A 19,141-nucleotide genomic window follows, 5' to 3' on the forward strand; every position below is an offset into this window, starting at 1 on the left:
CAACCTCAGTGATAGGGGTTGCTCTGTCATCTTCCGTTCCAGCCCAAATCCAGTCTGCCATATTGGCTGTGCGATTATTCTTTATTAGGCCTGATGACCAGGTGCTCTCAACCACGGCTCACAGCTCAGAGGCCCATAATGATGCCTGGCCTGGCAAACAGGGCAGAGGATTGCAGGATTACTGGATTGCAGCGCAGCCTGAGTCAGGTTGATCTGGTCTGATCCGGTCTTATCCTGATGGGATGGGCTGAGAGAGGGAGGGAGGGAGCGAGGGAGAGAGAGAGACTGAGAGGGAGGTGGGGATTTTCATGCTGGACTTACGAAAAGCGGTGTAGAACTCGTGCAGAGTGAGGTGTCCGTCGTTGTTGTAATCATCGTAGCGGAGCAGGTCCTGCATGGTGCACTCCAGCAGACTGTCTTCGAGGTGCTCCTTCATAGAGATCTGGACAGGAGGATGGAAACCATAGACTATATTACAATGACTGTATTACATTCTATGATTCACATTCTAGTTCTATGGATATAAACCATAAGACTAAGTCAGATAAAGTACAGCATAACAACTGTCTTCCTTCATTCACTTAACTGTCTTACATCTTCTCTTAACCCTTATTTTAGCCTTGTTCTATCCTATATTGAATTCCCTTTGGAAAAAGTACAGGTGCAAACTATGCTTCTGTTGAGACTGGCCCCATTCTGTACATCTATAGAGGGAAGGAGAACCAATGTGTAGAGCTAGTCAAATACTGCTTAATTAACACATATATATATATATATATATATCTGATCATGACATTTAGTGACATCTTATTTCTATTTCTTTGATTTCTCTGATCTTGGATCGATTTTTCTCCCTTAAAAAAAAGTAAATGTCTCTTTAAAGATTTCTTGGCTACGTGTCAACATTAATAATTGCCAACCATGATTTGATCAGATCTTCAATCAAATCTTCTAAACTGCTGAGATGTGAGAAATAGTTCATAATGTATTTCACATCGGTCCTGTCTCCTCAAAGTAGAAAGGTGCAAATTGTCCGTCCCAAATGACACCCTATTCCATATATAGATTTAAAAGTAGTGTATAGCGAATAGGGTGCCATTTCTATGTAGGCAAAGTATTTTATTTTAGTTTCATGAGACAAAGAGTTATGTCATTTAGGAACCTGTTCTGTAAGCTAATAAAACACGACAGCTATTTGTCACAACACTGCAACTAAATAATTTGAAGTATCTACCATTTAAAAAAAGATCACAAACCTAAACAGTGCTTTAATGCAGAAACAACACATTCCCGAGTTCTCGCATGTCACACCGTACACTCCCCTGGCTTCCATTTGGAGCTTGCATCCACAACAACACTGTGGTGCTTGCCTACGGAGCAACATGACAACTGTGCCTCTCTACCTTCAGACTATGCTCAAGCCCTGCCAGTGGAGGATCCTAAGAGGAAGAAAGGGAGGACCATCCTCCTCAGTAAATTTCATAAACATTTTAATTGTAAAACATTTAAAAAGTTTTCCTAAATATAATCACATCACCAAATAAATGATTAAAACACACTATATTGCTAAGAAGGTCTACAGTAGCCTCAACAGCACTCTATAGGGAAGCACAACGGTGTAGCCGGAGGACAACTAGCTTCCGCCCTCCTCTGGGTGCATTGACTTCAATACAAAACCGAGGAGGCTCATGGTTCTCACCCCTTCCATAGACTTGCACAGTAATTATGACAACTTCTGGAGGACGTCCTCCAGGCTATCAGAGCTCTTTCAGCATGAACTGACATGTTGTCCACCCAATCAAAGGATCAGAGAATGATCTAGTACTGAAAGCATAAGCTACAGCTAGCTAGAACTGCAGTGTATAAAATATGGTGATTAGTTGACTCAAAGAGAGAGAAAGAAAATTGTTCAACGTTGTAATTTTTTTCACTTTCAGTTTCACTTAGCTAGCAAATTCAACTAGCTAGTTTAGCCTACTGAAACACCCTGCTCAAACAGAGGGATGCTATGTTAGCTAGTTGGCTATGACTATCGAACACAACACTGGAACTCTTCCAAGTCAAGGTAATATTTTGGTATTACAAATTTATTGTCACCGGGACCCGCTGTTGTAACTGCTTACTGACTGTACACTGTAACTTTACTGCATGATTGTAGCGGGTTTACTAACACCTTAGTTATATTAGCTATGTTATCTATGGTGCCCATGATGTAGGCTGTGTGTAGCGGTTTGGCTTGGAAAGTTTTTTTTCCGCCTGGTCACATACAGCTGATGTGTTGCGCTTTGAAGTCCACAAGTGAAGGAAGAGCTGAGAGGAGGAGAGAACATAGATACAACAAGGAATTCTGTTGAAAAAGGTTTCTTAAATGGAAGCAAATGGAACAAAATAGGGATAAACATACCTGAATTTGTCCAATAGAAACTCTTGTTGGACTAATGATTACACCCTATATCAGCTAGATGTAGGCAAGAGTGTGCAAGGCGGTATTGAATGTCACTGTCAGTCCATGTGTCACTGTCTGTGACCTCAAATTTGCCTCTCGACCTGTGTGCACCTACGTTGTAAACTTTCATTCGTAGGCTAGGTTGTAGCAACCTCATGATGGGTATAGGGAAAATTAGAGTATCATGTAGTAGCCTAAACCTATCGCTGTTACATTGATCTGGGTGAATGGAATATGAAAGAGTCATCCAAAACGCTGCAATAGAAATAAGGCCATGGCTCATGAACACATTTTTTTGTTGGCCCCCTCCTCATCTTAAACGGCACTGACCGCCACTGAGCCCTACACCCCGACCCCGAGCCCCTTCTGGCATAGGGCTAGTAGAAGTAGATCACCCATGGATGGAGATGCATCCACTTAACACCAGTCAGTGTGGCTCTGATGCCCACCTTAATCCAATTCCCGCCCCAGAGAAGTACCCACCTGCTCCAGCTCGTCGCTGCACAGACGGCCATCCCCGTCCATGTCCAGGTACTTAAACATGGTGTCCACCAGGGCTCTCTTCTGGTCCATGTCTCTCTTAAGGTTCCTGTCCCCGCCATTCAGGCCTTTAGGCTGCATATCCAGCAGCATACTCTTCAGCTTGTTGTAATCTGCCATGGTGCACGTGTCTCCTATAACAACACAATACAGACTTTAAATGAACCTCAATTAGGTTATAATGACCTTACCGCTGCAGGACTAAATGCTTTTGGAGGATGGTTAAGTGTGTAAGAGTGAGTGTATTAAATGTGTGTGTTTTTGTTTGCGTGTGTGCGTGCATGGGTTCTTGCTTGCTTGAGTGCGTGTGGCAGTGTGCGTATGTGTGTGCTTGCATAATGTGTTTTCGCGCAGGGGGTCCAATTAATTATGTATAATCCTCCAATCCACATGAAAACAAAAAGGTAAACAACCTCATTGAGATGCTTTAGACAGTTTTGTCCTCTTTCACTTGCCGAGGGATTAACACCCCATGTTTCAAACACAGCATCACATCCTGCCTGACTGCTCAGCACTCTGTCTCCCAGCCCGCTGATAAATATGTGCAGAGGAATGGAGGAGCCATGATTAATCAAGTGCAGCTGAGAGTGTGTTTATTCCTTACTTGAAATAAAATTGTGCAAACACAGGCCACCCGCTGTGGGCATCTTTAAGACTTGATGTGAATGGAGAGCATTGCTCCACTCCCCCTTCCTCCCCCTTCCTTCCACCAGCTGCCTGTGAGAGTTGACAGGAGGTGGGAGGGGTGCCTGTGTATCTCCGCCAAGTGATGAGCGCACCAAATATTAAAAGCTCATTGATATGAATAAGTCATTAGAAAATGTCTCCCGATCGCTGCGAAGAACCATACCCCCTCCTGCGAGGACCGGGGCCTGATAGCAATGCCTAATTCAGAATAGACATCAGCATCAATTACAGCTAATAAATAACACAGAAAGACAACATTGTACAAGATGCAGGCATCCAAAGCGTCCAACCTGCATCCCCCCTGGTTCCGCCACCCCACTGTAGCCCTGATGCCTCAATGTCCTATCCGTTCACCCTCATGTCACTCCTAAACTCAACAACAGTTCTGTTAAGCCTCTAAAAGGGAGAAAAGTCTCCTACATTACGTCACGTTTCGTTGCTTTTTGGTGAAGCATGCGGGCTGCCTGATGACTAAATTGGGTTCCTTTCTCTTCAGTGACAGGAGGGTTAACGGACATGCTACTTGAATTGTTAGCACCTCTCTTTGCAACACACGACCGAATCAAACAAACCAAACTTTAAAACACTTTTACCAGCTCTATTTTGCCTACTCGCTGCATTGTCTGTATGCGCGAAACTTGTGTCGTTGCAAAGACCTGCCGCTGGCACTGCTCTGGTGCCATCCATTAGCATGACAAGGGGTCATTTCAATGCTCCAGCCCTTTCTCTCTGACTACATTCAGTGGCTGATCAATCATTGATCAAACTGCCACGAAGAAGGGGAGGGATTCAATTTTCGACTTTTCAAATCGGGTAATGAAGTACATCTATCAAGGCGACTTTGTGAGGAGAAAGGTCGACGGTGATATGGGTTAAGTTCTTATGACACGCTATCAATCCAAGATCCTCAGTTTTTTCAGGGGGTAAAGATCTTATGACCTTTCACAGACACACCCCACCATCCGCATCAGTCCGAGGCAATGTTATTCCTTCTGGGGGGACTGGAGTGTGCCACTTGTTTAAATGAATGTCCTTATTTTCCTTCAATGATGTCCTACCACCAGTAAGTCTTTCTTATTCTGCTGAAGACAGCAGCTGAGCGGCTGAAATTCACAGTACTCCCTGTTTGAAATGTTAGCTGCTTAAAGATGCACTCCAGAGCTTTTGTAGTTTTGAAAGTGGTGCTCACTTTCAAAAGGGAGTAATGAATGATCTACCAGCCAACCTTTTGATACAGGATGCAGTGATGCGTATTAAAACTGTCACCTGTGATCAAGCGAAGAGCGCTATGGTAGACGGCATCCAAAGTTTTAAGAGTAGGGGCTGGCTGCATTCAGATAAATGGTGTCACCATAGTCAAGACCTGGCAGGAAAGATGACTGTGCAATCTGCTTTCTGCTGTTTAGGGAGAGGCATGATCTATAAAAGAAGCCTACTTTAAATCTCGAGACATAACCCAAACTAAAGAATGGACTAACTATTAAAAAAACGACTAAAAATAAATCCAATTTAATTGAAAGAGTCGGTGTCTGAAAGCCTCTCATGAGCGGTTCTTAGCATCAGATCCAAGAGAGTAAAAGCTTGATCTTATACATCAAGTGTTGAAACCTTACTACTATCCCTCAAGGGTGTGAGCAGTGCTCCTGTTTGATTTATGATGGCTTGACCTCCATGGGCTGAGATGATTGGGTTATTTAAGCCATGCCATCTGTGTCCTGCTAATGGAAAAAGATTGACTTGCCTCTTAGGTAATTATGGAGATGATAGATCCTTTCCTCATACGTGAGGGACATCAGGTCGAAAGTAACTGTGAATCAAAGCATGGACCAGGGGTCCTTTGAGGGTTATCTGTTGCATGGACATTACCCTCATTGAGACATGAGCACATTAAATACTTGCCTGTTTAATTTAGACATAAGTCTTCACAGTGACAGCCTATAACTATGGCCCAGAGCTAACGAAAGTAGCCTGCGATGCAGCAAATGACGGGAGCCACATACTGCATGAGAGAACTCTACTTCTGTTCTCAATCTGGCTGTGTAAATAAAGTGTACGCAGACAAAAGACAATCAACAACAGAGAGGCCATTTCAAAATCTCATCTCTTTTCAGCCCAACTCAGCAAATCGTAAATCTATGCTGTTACAAAGCTGCAAGAATTTGACTGTAGTGAAACTGGAATGTCTGTCGTAAGAGCTTTGCCAAGGGAACACTATAACATTTGTTTTGTGAAAATTGTTCTGAGGGACAAAAAAGACAATGGGTGTTTATCAGAAGAGCAAGCCAAAAGGAAAGGCAAGCTACATAAGAGAAGCAATCAATGTTCCAAACACGTTTTGAGATCCCAATGTTCACATTATTTAAGTGGTGGTGCCATGGTGTCATGCATTAAGTATTGCTATTTGCAGAATAGCAATACTTAATTACATATGTTTACTTCTATTTGTTTAATTAATCCATTCTCTGAAAAATCTATAATCTCCCAATAGCAATGCCATGTTGCGTAGCAAGTTGCCCAGAAACTCTCAATTGGGACAGTTTGAGCTTTTGACAGAGCTCAGGAAAGTGTATTCCCAGCTAGCACATAACATTTTGAGAACCATATGTTTCTTAAAACTTGGTGAGAGCGTGCTTGTCCTATGGTTATTTTGCATACAACCTTTCCACAACTTTCTGGAAATGGTGTAGGATAGTTGCTTGGCTTTGGAACATTCTCAGCACATTGAAAAATAATATTCATTACTTTAACACAGGGCTGCCCAACCCTATTGCTGGAGATCTACTGTCCTGTAGGTGTTCCGCCCAACCCTAATTTAGCATATCGGATTCAGCTAGTTAAGGTCTTGTTGAGCAGCTATAAGTAGAATAGGTGTGTAAAATTAGGATGGGATTGAAAACGCACAGGACGGTAGAGCTCCAGGAAGAGGGTTGGGCAGCCCTGCTTTAACAGAAACACGGTTACATTTCATTTCAATTTTGGTAATGTTCTAGGAATTTGTTCTGGTTTGGCATTGGAAATGTTCTCAAGTAGTTCAGAGAATGTAAAGAAACAACAAAAAATGTGGGAATTTCAGTACTTCAGCATAACGTTTCCTACAGGTTTTCCTACATGATTCTATTTAAAGTCATGTTCTCAAATTGTTCAGAGAACGTTAAGAAAACTTCCATATAAAAACACAAGAAAACATTAACAACGTTCAGAGAATATTCTAAGAATTTAAAAACACACATTTGTTCTCAGAAAGTGAAGAAAATGTCCATAAAAAAAAACAAGAACATTTTCAGAACGTTCAGAGAATGTTCTAAGAATGCTATTTAAAAACATATACATTCGGTTATAAGAATGAACAAAACGCTCTCTAAATGTTCACTTCTGTTCTCAGAACTTTAAAAAATGTAATCTGTTTTACCGGTCAGGAATCGTATGGCTTCGTATCCACAACCAATGTTAAACCAAAATCCTAGGTACCCACAACTTCCAAGGAACCAAATGTGCTAGCTGGGTTATATCATATTATAATATTTTCAGATCAATGCCATTGATTCGGAGGACAGTAGTTTGACAGCCATTGAGTAATCTCAAGTAAATCTCAATAGCTCTCCCAACATTTTAGTCATGCCATTAGATTAGCTGAGTAAAGACATCCAGTCTTCCCCCATATGTTCTGCCGTCAGGATGTGTGTGTGCTTGGCAAACCTTATCTGACTCACTGCACCTTGGGACAGGCTAAATGAGAACTCATTGCAACATGAGAGTTATTGGCAGAGCAGTGAAGGAGAAATACTATGGAGGACTGACTGCTGTGGAAACCTAAAGTGCTCAAACCGTGCATCGGTACTATATGTGACTCGTTTCAGGAAACTAGGCATATGTCACACATCACTACTTCACAGGAGAGGCATTTGAACGTAAACATTTTCTAAAATCAAAATGCCTTCTGGAACATGTGAACTTTCATGTGTCTTAATAACAAACGTGTATGCCATCTGTAAATACAAATAAAATGGTTAAATTGCGAGCCCAGTTGGTTCAGCCACGGTAAAAGACAGGAACCGTCCCAATTGCCATGATTGGCTGAGAACTGGACATGCCGAGAGATGAGTTTGGATTGGAAGCACACTTCTGTCTATAACATGAACAGCTGAGTATGTGTAGGTATTCCTTTCTAACACAGTTTTTTTAAAGATATCACGAAGAACTGCAAAAGTGTTGCTTATGCTCTCCATTTTTTGGAAGACTGAGTTTTGAATTCAGTGGAATGCCCGGTGGAAGCAGAGTACAATAACTAAGAGATAGAGACTATTGAAGTGTTTGATTGCAAAAGCGGAGGGAGTCCAAAAGAGAACACAGAAGGTCTGTTGTATAAAACACCGGTCTCTGGATTACATCTTAAAACTAAGGGCAACCATGGCATCCGTGACAGGGAGGGAAAAGCATTTATCCATGTATACGGGTAATAGAGTCTAGCTAGCTACATTTTCAGATATTATACATTTATCATTTTGTCAAAAGTCATTTTCATTGCAAGTTAAAGCGTACTGAAGATGGCTAGCTAACGTTAGCTGGTTGGCTGGCTCACATTATGTGTATGATCTGTGTAGTAATATTATTTGTATCTCAGAGCAATTTGTATTGCTAGTTATAGCATAATGTTAGCTAGCTAACATTGAACCTAGTTGGTTTGCTACCTATAGCAAACCAACTAACATTGGGATCTCATGCAGGGTAGTAACATTATGAGTTGGGATCATGGTTCATTGTTTAGCTAGCTACTTCTATGAAAGCAACTATTTCACTGTACCATTTACACCTTCTGTATCCTGTGCATGTGACAAATAAACTTAGATTTGATTTGATATAGTGTGTGTTTACCAGAGATGGTAATGTGAGGAACAACATGACATGCACCAAAGTCAAATTAGGATATAACATTAGGTAGAATGCTCTTTTTTATTTTGTCACACTCACATCCGCAAGCTATTTTCTGTAATTAGCTTGCCATTAATTTGTAAATAATGATCTTGTTGTGAGTTTAATTGTTCATTAATTTTTAAAACTAGATCAAGTTTAGACATTGTCAGCTATATGATATCATCATTACTTGAACTGGCTAGCTAGCAAGTTGGAAACAAACCAAAACATTTTTTAGAAAGTTGATTTTAGTTGCCTGGTTTGCTAGATTGACATGTACTTAGTTTTTAAATGGGTGGGTTTATTGGGCTTAACATACACTAGTTGTGCTTTTTGGACCACCAGGCTGCTGATGTCATGCAGCCTGTCGCCTTTGTGTTTATATTTTTCATAACATCAATGACAAGTTTGATGTCGGATGACAATATAATGTTCATGATGTCCCTGAGACAATTGCGTACAGACATGTCGATCGAAGTAGCTTTTAGTCTTGCAATCTTTGGTTGTTTGGTACACTACTGTACTCACTGTTTAGCACATGACCTCACATGTGAATCCTTAAAGAGATGGGTGGGGCTAAGACTTAAGAACAACGCTGAATAGGTGTAGAAAAAGAAGAGCTCTCCAGAAGGTGTACCAAAACATTCAAGGACCATTTTCTCAAAACTGGGGTAAGTTTATCAACTTTGAAACTTTCCCATTGTTCCTCAACTTTAATATATGATATACCATTTTCTAGCTGAGTCTTTACTTTTGTGCAATGTAAAAAACACCATTTCAAATTTTGCTACATAGGACTGAATAGAGCCAGTCGGTCACATATGCTAACTGCACCTCCCTCTCAGTCTCTACATTCTCCCAGTTTAAAATCCCAAGTATAAAATATTTTGTGGAGTCTGGATCAAAGTTATCCAAGTAATATCGCAGTTCAACTTCAAAGTACGAAACAAGGCTTTAGTGATATAAGACAGGAATATGTCTCAATTTCCAAATGACTGAACACCAACACTTGACAATCCTTAACATTTTTTGAAAAAAAAAAAAAAAAATAAATAAATAACTTGGTAATCCTGAATTGGGCTGATCTAAAATGGAATGTGAAAACAAACACCTTACAGACGTAAGTTAATAGCATTCAAAAGTAATCAAATGTACTCTGTTATGCAGGATGGTCCACATGAGAGGAAGGAGAAGAAAACATCTTGTGAAAAATGAAGAATATGGGCATTAGATTGTGTCTGCAGTTACAGAGGTAGAGAAGCAATTAAAAAAGGATCGCTTCACTAGCGTCATAACTGCACTGATTCCAACCTAAACAAATCCTTCTACTGTAATGAGATTGAATTCTTGAACTTGTTGTAGAACTCAGAACAGGAAAGTAGCCATCCCGATATACACATTACATTACTACTTTCGCACAGAGCAGAAAAGTACAGTAATCAAACTATTAAACACCTTTTTCTACTTTACAGTCAAGTTCAATCATGGTCCATCGCGCCCCCTTTGTGAGTGTTTAAGACGCACTGCAGGTGTAATGTACAGTCCGGTAACTTCCACAGTCATTACTCCTTCCATGACCCCCTACACGACCTTACACTTTACCAATATGTTTCACAACCAGTTAAATCACCAACACAATCAAACCCAGAAATAAACCCCCACCTGACAGTCCTTAAAAAGAGTTGCACTTGCCCCTGCCATCACTCCGCTTTTAGATTAGGAGTACAAGTGTAGGGCGTATATTAGATTTTTAGCATACTCCCCCCCCCCCCACCATACCTTCAGTGTAAACTACAGTAATCTCCTGGCTTGTCCTGTCTGTTAGCTGAGCTGGGGCTGCAGACTGCCGTCTCAGGGGGAAAGAGGGTTTAAAATGCCTGGCTAGCTGCTTAGGACCGCAGCCTCAGCGAGACCCATCCACACTGAGACCCGAGCACAAACAGCCATCATTAGCCTGCTCCGTCACACTGGTGACCTTCAGAGGCTTGAAAGGGAGATGGTAAAATGACTTGGGGAAAGGTACAGAAACTGTACTGTGTGCACTGTTGCTACTGTAAGCTGTATGTAAACAATCAACGAGTGTAAATCATACGTTTGAAATTCATATGGAAACCTAGCAACAAGATGAAAGACACAGAATTAACTGCAGAGGTGCTCATCAACTTGTGCCTGATTGCTTAGACTTGCTCAGTGTATAGCAGGGAGAGCGAGAACGTCAATAACCAGTTGAGCTGACAGCCATTCTACAATATCCCCCCCCCACACACACACACACCCCTAGAAAGATATCATGACATTTAAACAGTGACGTTCCCTCCTATAGACAAGCAGAGAAGGACTATGTAAAGGGCTCTATTTTGTTGCTCTGAGCATATGCAATATGTTTGCTTCCAACCAAAACAAATGTTTGACTCCCACACAAAATTACTCCTTTACGTTCCAAGATGGCGTAGCAGTCGGACGTGTGTTTTGTCTTGTCCCGTCCTGTATAGTGTAAATATAGTTTTTCCTCGGTTTTTTACTGTATATATTTCGTACATATTTTAATCTCACTTTCCAACTACAGGCTGAATATACTCACCTGCAACCCGCATCACCCAATGTGGTACGGATCTGCTTTTTCTATACTTTAGAATCGGAACCCTCATCAGAAGCTAGCCAGCTAACTAGCTACTAGCTAGTAGCTAGCCACTGCTAGCGGTCTTCAACGCTAACTAGGACACCAGCGCGACATCTACCCAAAGCATATCAGACTGCTTTTTCTCTACCACATCTCCGGATTCCTACCGCAAGCTCTGAACCTTTACACCGGATCATCGCAACTAGCTAGCTGCAATCCGAGTGGCTACTCCTGGCTAACGTCTCTGTCCCAGAGCAAGCACCAGTTAGCCTGGAGCTAGCCTCGAGCTAAGCCCATCTCCCGACTAGCCGAAGAGGTCCAACAATACCTATTTTGCCAATTGGCCTGGACCCTCTACTGCCGACACGGAGCCCCACCAATCCATCACGACTGGTCCGCCGACATAATCGTCCGAGGGGCCAAGGCCCGCGAGCTTTCTGAATCGCTGTATCTCCAGCTCACCGCATGAAGAGGAATAAACAGACTCACCCCATCGCGACGTCCCCCAAAGGTTAACTCTCTAGCCCTCGCTATCTCCCTGCTTGCTAATTCGGCCTGCTAACGGCTAGCTTGTCAAGCTCCGGTCCGCTAACTGCTACCTTGTCTAGCTCGGGCCTACGAACTGTTAGCTTGTTAGCACAGGCCTGCTAACCGTCTGAACCACCGCGTCCCAATCACTCTCTGACCCCATTTACTTTCTATCTCTTTTTGATTTTTAATTTGTTTATACCTTCCGGAAACCTGCCTCACCCAATGTGATACGGAATCGCTATTACTTTTACTCTTATTTTTATTTTTATGACACACTCAAGAACCTCCAGACGCTAACCAGCTAACTAGCTACAAGCTATTTAGTCATTGTTAGTTTTTTAAAAACCTGGATAACACTCGCCAGCCCAGCCTCCCTGCCCATCCACCGCTGCCCCCTGGACACTGATCTCTTGGCTACATAGCTGACGCACGCTGGACTGTCCATTAATCACGGTACTCCTTTCTGCTTGTTTGTCTTACCTGTCGGCCCCGTTGCCTAGTCAACGCCATTTTACCTGCTGTTTGTTGTGCTAGCGGATTAGCCTCGCCTACTGTTTTTAGCTAGCTCACCAAATTCAACACCTGTGATTACTGTATGCCTCGCTGTATGTCTCTCTCAGATGTCAATATGCCTTGTATACTGTTGTTCAGGTTAGTTATCATTGTTTTAGTTCACAATGGAGCCCCTAGACCCACTCTGCATACCCCTGTTACCACCTTTGTCCCACCTCCCACACATGCGGTGACCTCACCCATTACAACCAGCATGTCCAGAGATACAACCTCTCTCATCATCACCCAGTGCCTGGGCCTACCTCCGCTGTACCCGCACCCCACCATACCCCTGTCTGCGCATTATGCCCTGAATATATTCTACCATGCCCAGAAACCTGCTCCTCTTATCCTCTGCCCCCAACGCTCTAGGCGACCAGTTTTGATAGCCTTTAGCCGCACCCTCATACTACTCCTTCTCTGTTCCGCGGGTTATGTGGAGGTAAACCCAGGCCCTGCATGTCCCCAGGTACCCTCATTTGTTGACTTCTGTGATCGAAAAAGCCTTGGTTTTATGCATGTCAACATCAGAAGCCTCCTCCCTAAGTTTGTTTTACTCACTGCTTTAGCACACTCTGCTAACCCTGATGTCCTTGCCGTGTCTGAATCCTGGCTCAGGAAGGCCACCAAAAATTCAGAGATTTCCATACCCAACTATAACATCTTCCGTCAAGATAGAACTGCCAAAAGGGGCGGAGTTGCAGTCTACTGCAGAGATAGCCTGCAAAGTAATGTCATACTTTCCAGGTCCATACCCAAACAGTTCGAACTACTAATTTTGAAAATTACCCTTTCCAGAAATAAGTCTCTCACTGTTGCCGCCTGCTACCGACCACCCTCAGCTCCCAGCTGTGCCCTGGACACCATTTGTGAATTGATCGCCCCCCATCTAGCTTCAGAGTTTGTTCTGTTAGGTGACCTAAACTGGGATATGCTTAACACCCCGGCAGTCCTACAATGTAAGCTAGATGCCCTCAATCTCACTCAAATCATCAAGGAACCCACCAGGTACAACCCTAACTCTGTAAACAAGGGCACCCTCATAGACGTCATCCTGACCAACTGGCCCTCCAAATACACCTCCGCTGTCTTCAACCAGGATCTCAGCGATCACTGCCTCATTGCCTGTATCCGCCACGGAGCCGCAGTCAAACGACCACCCCTCATCACTGTCAATCGCTCCCTAAAACACTTCTGTGAGCAGGCCTTTCTAATCGACCTGGCCCGGGTATCCTGGAAGGACATTGACCTCATCCCGTCAGTTGAGGATGCCTGGTCATTCTTTAAAAGTAACTTCCTCACCATTTTAGATAAGCATGCTCCGTTCAAAAATGCAGAACCAAGAACAGATACAGCCCTTGGTTCACTCCAGACCTGACTGCCCTCGACCAGCACAAAAACATCCTGTGGCGGACTGCAATAGCATCGAATAGCCCCGTGATATGCAACTGTTCAGGGAAGTCAGGAACCAATACACGCAGTCAGTCAGGAAAGCTAAGGCCAGCTTCTTCAGGCAGAAGTTTGCATCATGTAGCTCCAACTCCAAAAAGTTCTGGGACACTGTGAAGTCCATGGAGAACAAGAGCACCTCCTCCCAGCTGCCCACTGCACTGAGGCTAGGTAACACGGTCTCCACCGATAAATCCATGATTATCGAAAGCTTCAATAAGCACTTCTCAACGGCTGGCCATGCCTTCCGCCTGGCTACTCCAACCTCGGCCAACAGCTCCGCCCCCCGCAGCTCCTCGCCCAAGCCTCTCCAGGTTCTCCTTTACCCAAATCCAGATAGCAGATGTTCTGAAAGAGCTGCAAAACCTAGACCCGTACAAATCAGCTGGGCTTGACAATCTGGACCCTCTATTTCTGAAACTATCTGCCGCCATTGTCGCAACCCCTATTACCAGCCTGTTCAACCTCTCTTTCATATCGTCTGAGATCCCCAAGGATTGGAAAGCTGCCGCAGTCATCCCCCTCTTCAAAGGGGGAGACACCCTGGACCCAAACTGCTATAGACCTATATCCATCCTGCCCTGCCTATCTAAGGTCTTCGAAAGCCAAGTCAACAAACAGGTCACTGACCATCTCGAATCCCACCGTACCTTCTCCGCTGTGGAATCTGGTTTCCGAGCCGGTCACGGGTGCACCTCAGCCACGCTCAAGGTACTAAACGATATCATAACCGCCATCGATAAAAGACAGTACTGTGCAGCCGTCTTCATCGACCTCGCCAAGGCTTTCGACTCTGTCAATCACCATATTCTTATCGGCAGACTCGATAGCCTCGGTTTCTCGGATGACTGCCTTGCCTGGTTCACCAATTACTTTGCAGACAGAGTTCAGTGTGTCAAATCGGAGGGCATGCTGTCCGGTCCTCTGGCAGTCTCTATGGGGGTGCCACAGGGTTCAATTCTCGGGCCGACACTTTTCTCTGTATATATCAATGATGTTGCTCTTGCTGCGGGCGATTCCCTGATCCACCTCTACGCAGACGACACCATTCTATATACTTTCGGCCCGTCATTGGACACTGTGCTATCTAACCTCCAAACGAGCTTCAATGCCATACAGCACTCCTTCCGTGGCCTCCAACTGCTCTTAAACGCGAGTAAAACCAAATGCATGCTTTTCAACCGATCGCTGCCTGCACCCGCATGCCCGACTAGCATCACCACCCTGGATGGTTCCGACCTTGAATATGTGGACATCTATAAGTACCTAGGTGTCTGGCTAGACTGCAAACTCTCCTTCCAGACTCACATCAAACATCTCCAATCGAAAATCAAATCAAGAGTCGGCTTTCTATTCCGCAACAAAGCCTCCTTCACTCACGCCGCCAAGCTTACCCTAGTAAAACTGACTATCCTACCGATCCTCGACTTCGGCGATGTCATCTACAAAATGGCTTCCAATACTCTACTCAGCAAACTGGATGCAGTCTATCACAGTGCCATCCGTTTTGTCACCAAAGCACCTTATACCACCCACCACTGCGACTTGTATGCTCTAGTCGGCTGGCCCTCGCTACATATTCGTCGCCAGACCCACTGGCTCCAGGTCATCTACAAGTCCATGCTAGGTAAAGCTCCGCCTTATCTCAGTTCACTGGTCACGATGGCAACACCCATCCGTAGCACGCGCTCCAGCAGGTGTATCTCACTGATCATCCCTAAAGCCAACACCTCATTTGGCCGCCTTTCGTTCCAGTACTCTGCTGCCTGTGACTGGAACGAACTGCAAAAATCGCTGAAGTTGGAGACTTTTATCTCCCTCACCAACTTCAAACATCAGCTATCCGAGCAGCTAACCGATCGCTGCAGCTGTACATAGTCTATTGGTAAATAGCCCACCCATTTTCACCTACCTCATTCCCATACTGTTTTTATACTGTTTTTTTATTTTTATTTATTTACTTTTCTGCTCTTTTGCACACCAATATCTCTACCTGTACATGACCATCTGATCATTTATCACTCCAGTGTTAATCTGCAAAATTGTATTATTCGCCTACCTCCTCATGCCTTTTGCACACATTGTATATAGACTGCCCATTTTTTTTCTACTGTGTTATTGACTTGTTAATTGTTTACTCCATGTGTAACTCTGTGTTGTCTGTTCACACTGCTATGCTTTATCTTGGCCAGGTCGCAGTTGCAAATGAGAACTTGTTCTCAACTAGCCTACCTGGTTAAATAAAGGTGAAATAAAAAAAATAAAAAAATAAAATACTTATTTGTAGGTTTAAGGAAGTGTGTAGATTGCATTATTTATCGTAGAGCTATGAAAATCTATGAAGATCTATTTAGATCAGCCTGCTCGAGACAAATTCAGTGATTGCTTCGCCATGTCTGTACCGTAAAGTAGTCGAGCTAGATACATGTTTTTATAAAGGACCCCCCTAGTAGAAGGCAAATACACGTTTAGGACGTTGACATGGTCATAGGTAGGTCTGGATGGCTATCTTCTGACTTCTAAAATGGTGAGAAATCAATAAAATCTCCAATCTAAACATAAAATATTTATTTAAGCAATTCTAGGGCCCGATTTCGGGGACTGTCAACTTAAGAAGATCCATTGAATAAGAGACATTTACAGTACTTGGATGATACAGTGTAACTTTGGACAACAGAAAATATTTTTGGACTTTCAATAAATGAGTGATTACAAAAAATGACAGTATAGGCTAACAAAACTAATCTTCAGCTGTTGACCAGGAGGTAAGATAACGAGGACAATGGGTTCCTCTCTTTGCTACAGCATGAGCAGGTACCTGACTCTGGAAAAAGCATTATGTTCATTTACAATACAGTGGAAGAGCAAAGCAGGAAGAAGACAAAATGAAGAAAAGAAAGTGAGATGGCAAAGAAAACATAAGGGAACAGCCCTTTCATTCTCTCACGACTTCCATAGTCAGAAAGAGAAATGGAGATGCTATGTCTCCCTTTCATCTCAGAGTTTTGTCTTTCAACTAAATTTTTATCTTTGACTGTTTCCCTTAAAAGAGGAGTTTTCATCTTCTTTCTCCCTCGCTGCGGCACTGAGAGGACATTTTTCTCATGTAATTGTGGCAGCTTCAACAGCTAAGTAACTACCCCCATGCATATCCACCTGCCCGGAATGTGCAATGATGACACTTAAATGCAAAATCATTAATATACTTCAGTCATATGACATTGATTTAAGACAGGGCTCTTTTTTAAAGGTGTGAAAACAAATCTGGGAAACTTTTTTACAGATACTTAGATAACTTGCTTTAACACTTGAAAAGAGAATAATCACATTTCCATATATTTTCGGGAAAGGAGGGTATGGGGATTAGGTGATAGGCAATTGTCATAGCATCCATTTGTTTTACTTTTGTGAATAACTTTGTATAGATAGATATGCTTTGTTTAAAACACATTTGAGCTTCATTCAATTCAATTATGTAAGGGCCAAGATCAATGCTTGATCTGCAGTGTAGTTCAAGACAGTTGTTTATAACTATATTATGTTTCAGCTCTAGGTTTGTTTCTTTGATTCTTTTTTCCAAAGTAGGCAAAGTAGTTTGCTGTTTGATTTCCATGTTTCAATCCCCATATCTACACAATCATGTTCACTTTTACCACATTAAGCAATTATTGGAAGCTCATTTCAATTTGTGCTTATGAAAAGCTGTACCTGTTCCTCTATTGCAGATCCATGCAATCGTTGTTGTTCCAATTTACAGATGAACAATTACAGTGTGATAACATTTGCTACAGAATAACTGTAATGTTTGGTAGCGACTTTAACAAAAAAATACATTGTATAATTCTCATTATACTTTTGATACTTCTTAACCTACCATGTCAGTATTTCACAAATACAATTTGTTCTCAGTTATCTACTTCAGTGAATGAAGGATACTGAAATACTCAATGATGGCATATCTATTTTTAACAACAAAGTCAATGTTGGAAAAGATAATGAAAAAGCATGCCAACTTTGTTTTATCAAAAACATATCAACCCAGTTAAATTGTGTGCTAATATGTCTACTCTTCACTTTCTGAAATAACCATACAGTACTTACCAAACTCAGACACAGGGCCAAGTGCTATGCGAGTTTTCAGTGACCACCAGAGCTCCCATTAGACTAAAACATCTGCCAGTGAGCACCAACTCTCACTAATGCCATGGACTGCTATTGATCCATGAAACCATTACTCTCCGATGCAACCTTCAGGGGCAATTTTAGAATAAGCTGTTCGTATGACAGGTAATATAAGTTGACTGCACAAACACCGCTGGGGAGGAGGTGCAATCTTTCCTCAAGCACAGTAGGCCTACACAGGTTACTGCATTCACACTGCTGGCTGATATGCAAGAATCCTTGTTTTAAATGGAACAAAAATGCCATAATTTAGAAAAAATGTGCAATCACATCTCCTTCTGGCACTACGTTAATAAGCAATATTTTCCTTGTCATAGATTGTCTCTATTTATTTGTCGAGGAAAGATACCCCCCCCCCAACTCCTATTGGTTGCCTGGAGGTGCGTTGCATTGGTACGCCGTGGATTGATGTCGAGTCATTAGTGGTTTACACTCGGAGCTCCTCAACCTCCTCCCTCTCTCTGCCAGCAGGTAGAAATAGTGTGAGGGAAAGTCATTAACCAGGGAACAGAACTAATGAAGGGATAAATGAACAAAACAACAAAGAAATACAGCATGGTTTACCTGCCTGGCTCCTGCCTGGCTGCAGGTTCCTTATACTATCTGGGTCAGAAATGTCTGCAATGGGGAAGAAATCTTTGAAGAAATGCAAGAAACACATTTTTGCCGATGTCTCATTGGCTATTAATAATGAGCTGACCTGGTTGAACACAGTGAGTGATTCAGACCACACCACCTCATCTATATATAGAACTGTGTGAATGTTGAACAGGCAAATGTATCATTGGCCTGGCCAGTTTAAGCATGCACCACTTCAACCACAGTCCCTTCAGAGAATTGCCTCTAAAACTCTGTGACTTTTTAGTGGCTATGTGAAATTCTCTTTCACCCCCATGTGGTGAATCTATACCAGAATATGGATTCCCGCTGCTGGATGGGTTTCCAACATTATAATCTCATAACTGTGAGAGTCACTCTTTTAGCATGAGGTTGTCAGATAGAATGGCATGTTTCAAAGCAGGGGTCTGAAGCTATTAAAATACCCATTGGCTCCCTGTCCCCTCAAGATCACCAGTCGAGCCTCTATCCCACAAGCCTGTCACTCACACCAACAAATTTAAGAGGGGGTAATCTCAGAGGTCCATGGAATTGACTTCTAAATGGAAGTAACACGATTCATTCTCTTGTTTTTTTCCCTTTCCCCCACCTTTTCAGGGGCTTCG

Source organism: Oncorhynchus nerka, linkage group LG22 (assembly GCF_034236695.1).
Source record: "Oncorhynchus nerka isolate Pitt River linkage group LG22, Oner_Uvic_2.0, whole genome shotgun sequence".
NCBI lineage: Eukaryota > Metazoa > Chordata > Actinopteri > Salmoniformes > Salmonidae > Oncorhynchus > Oncorhynchus nerka.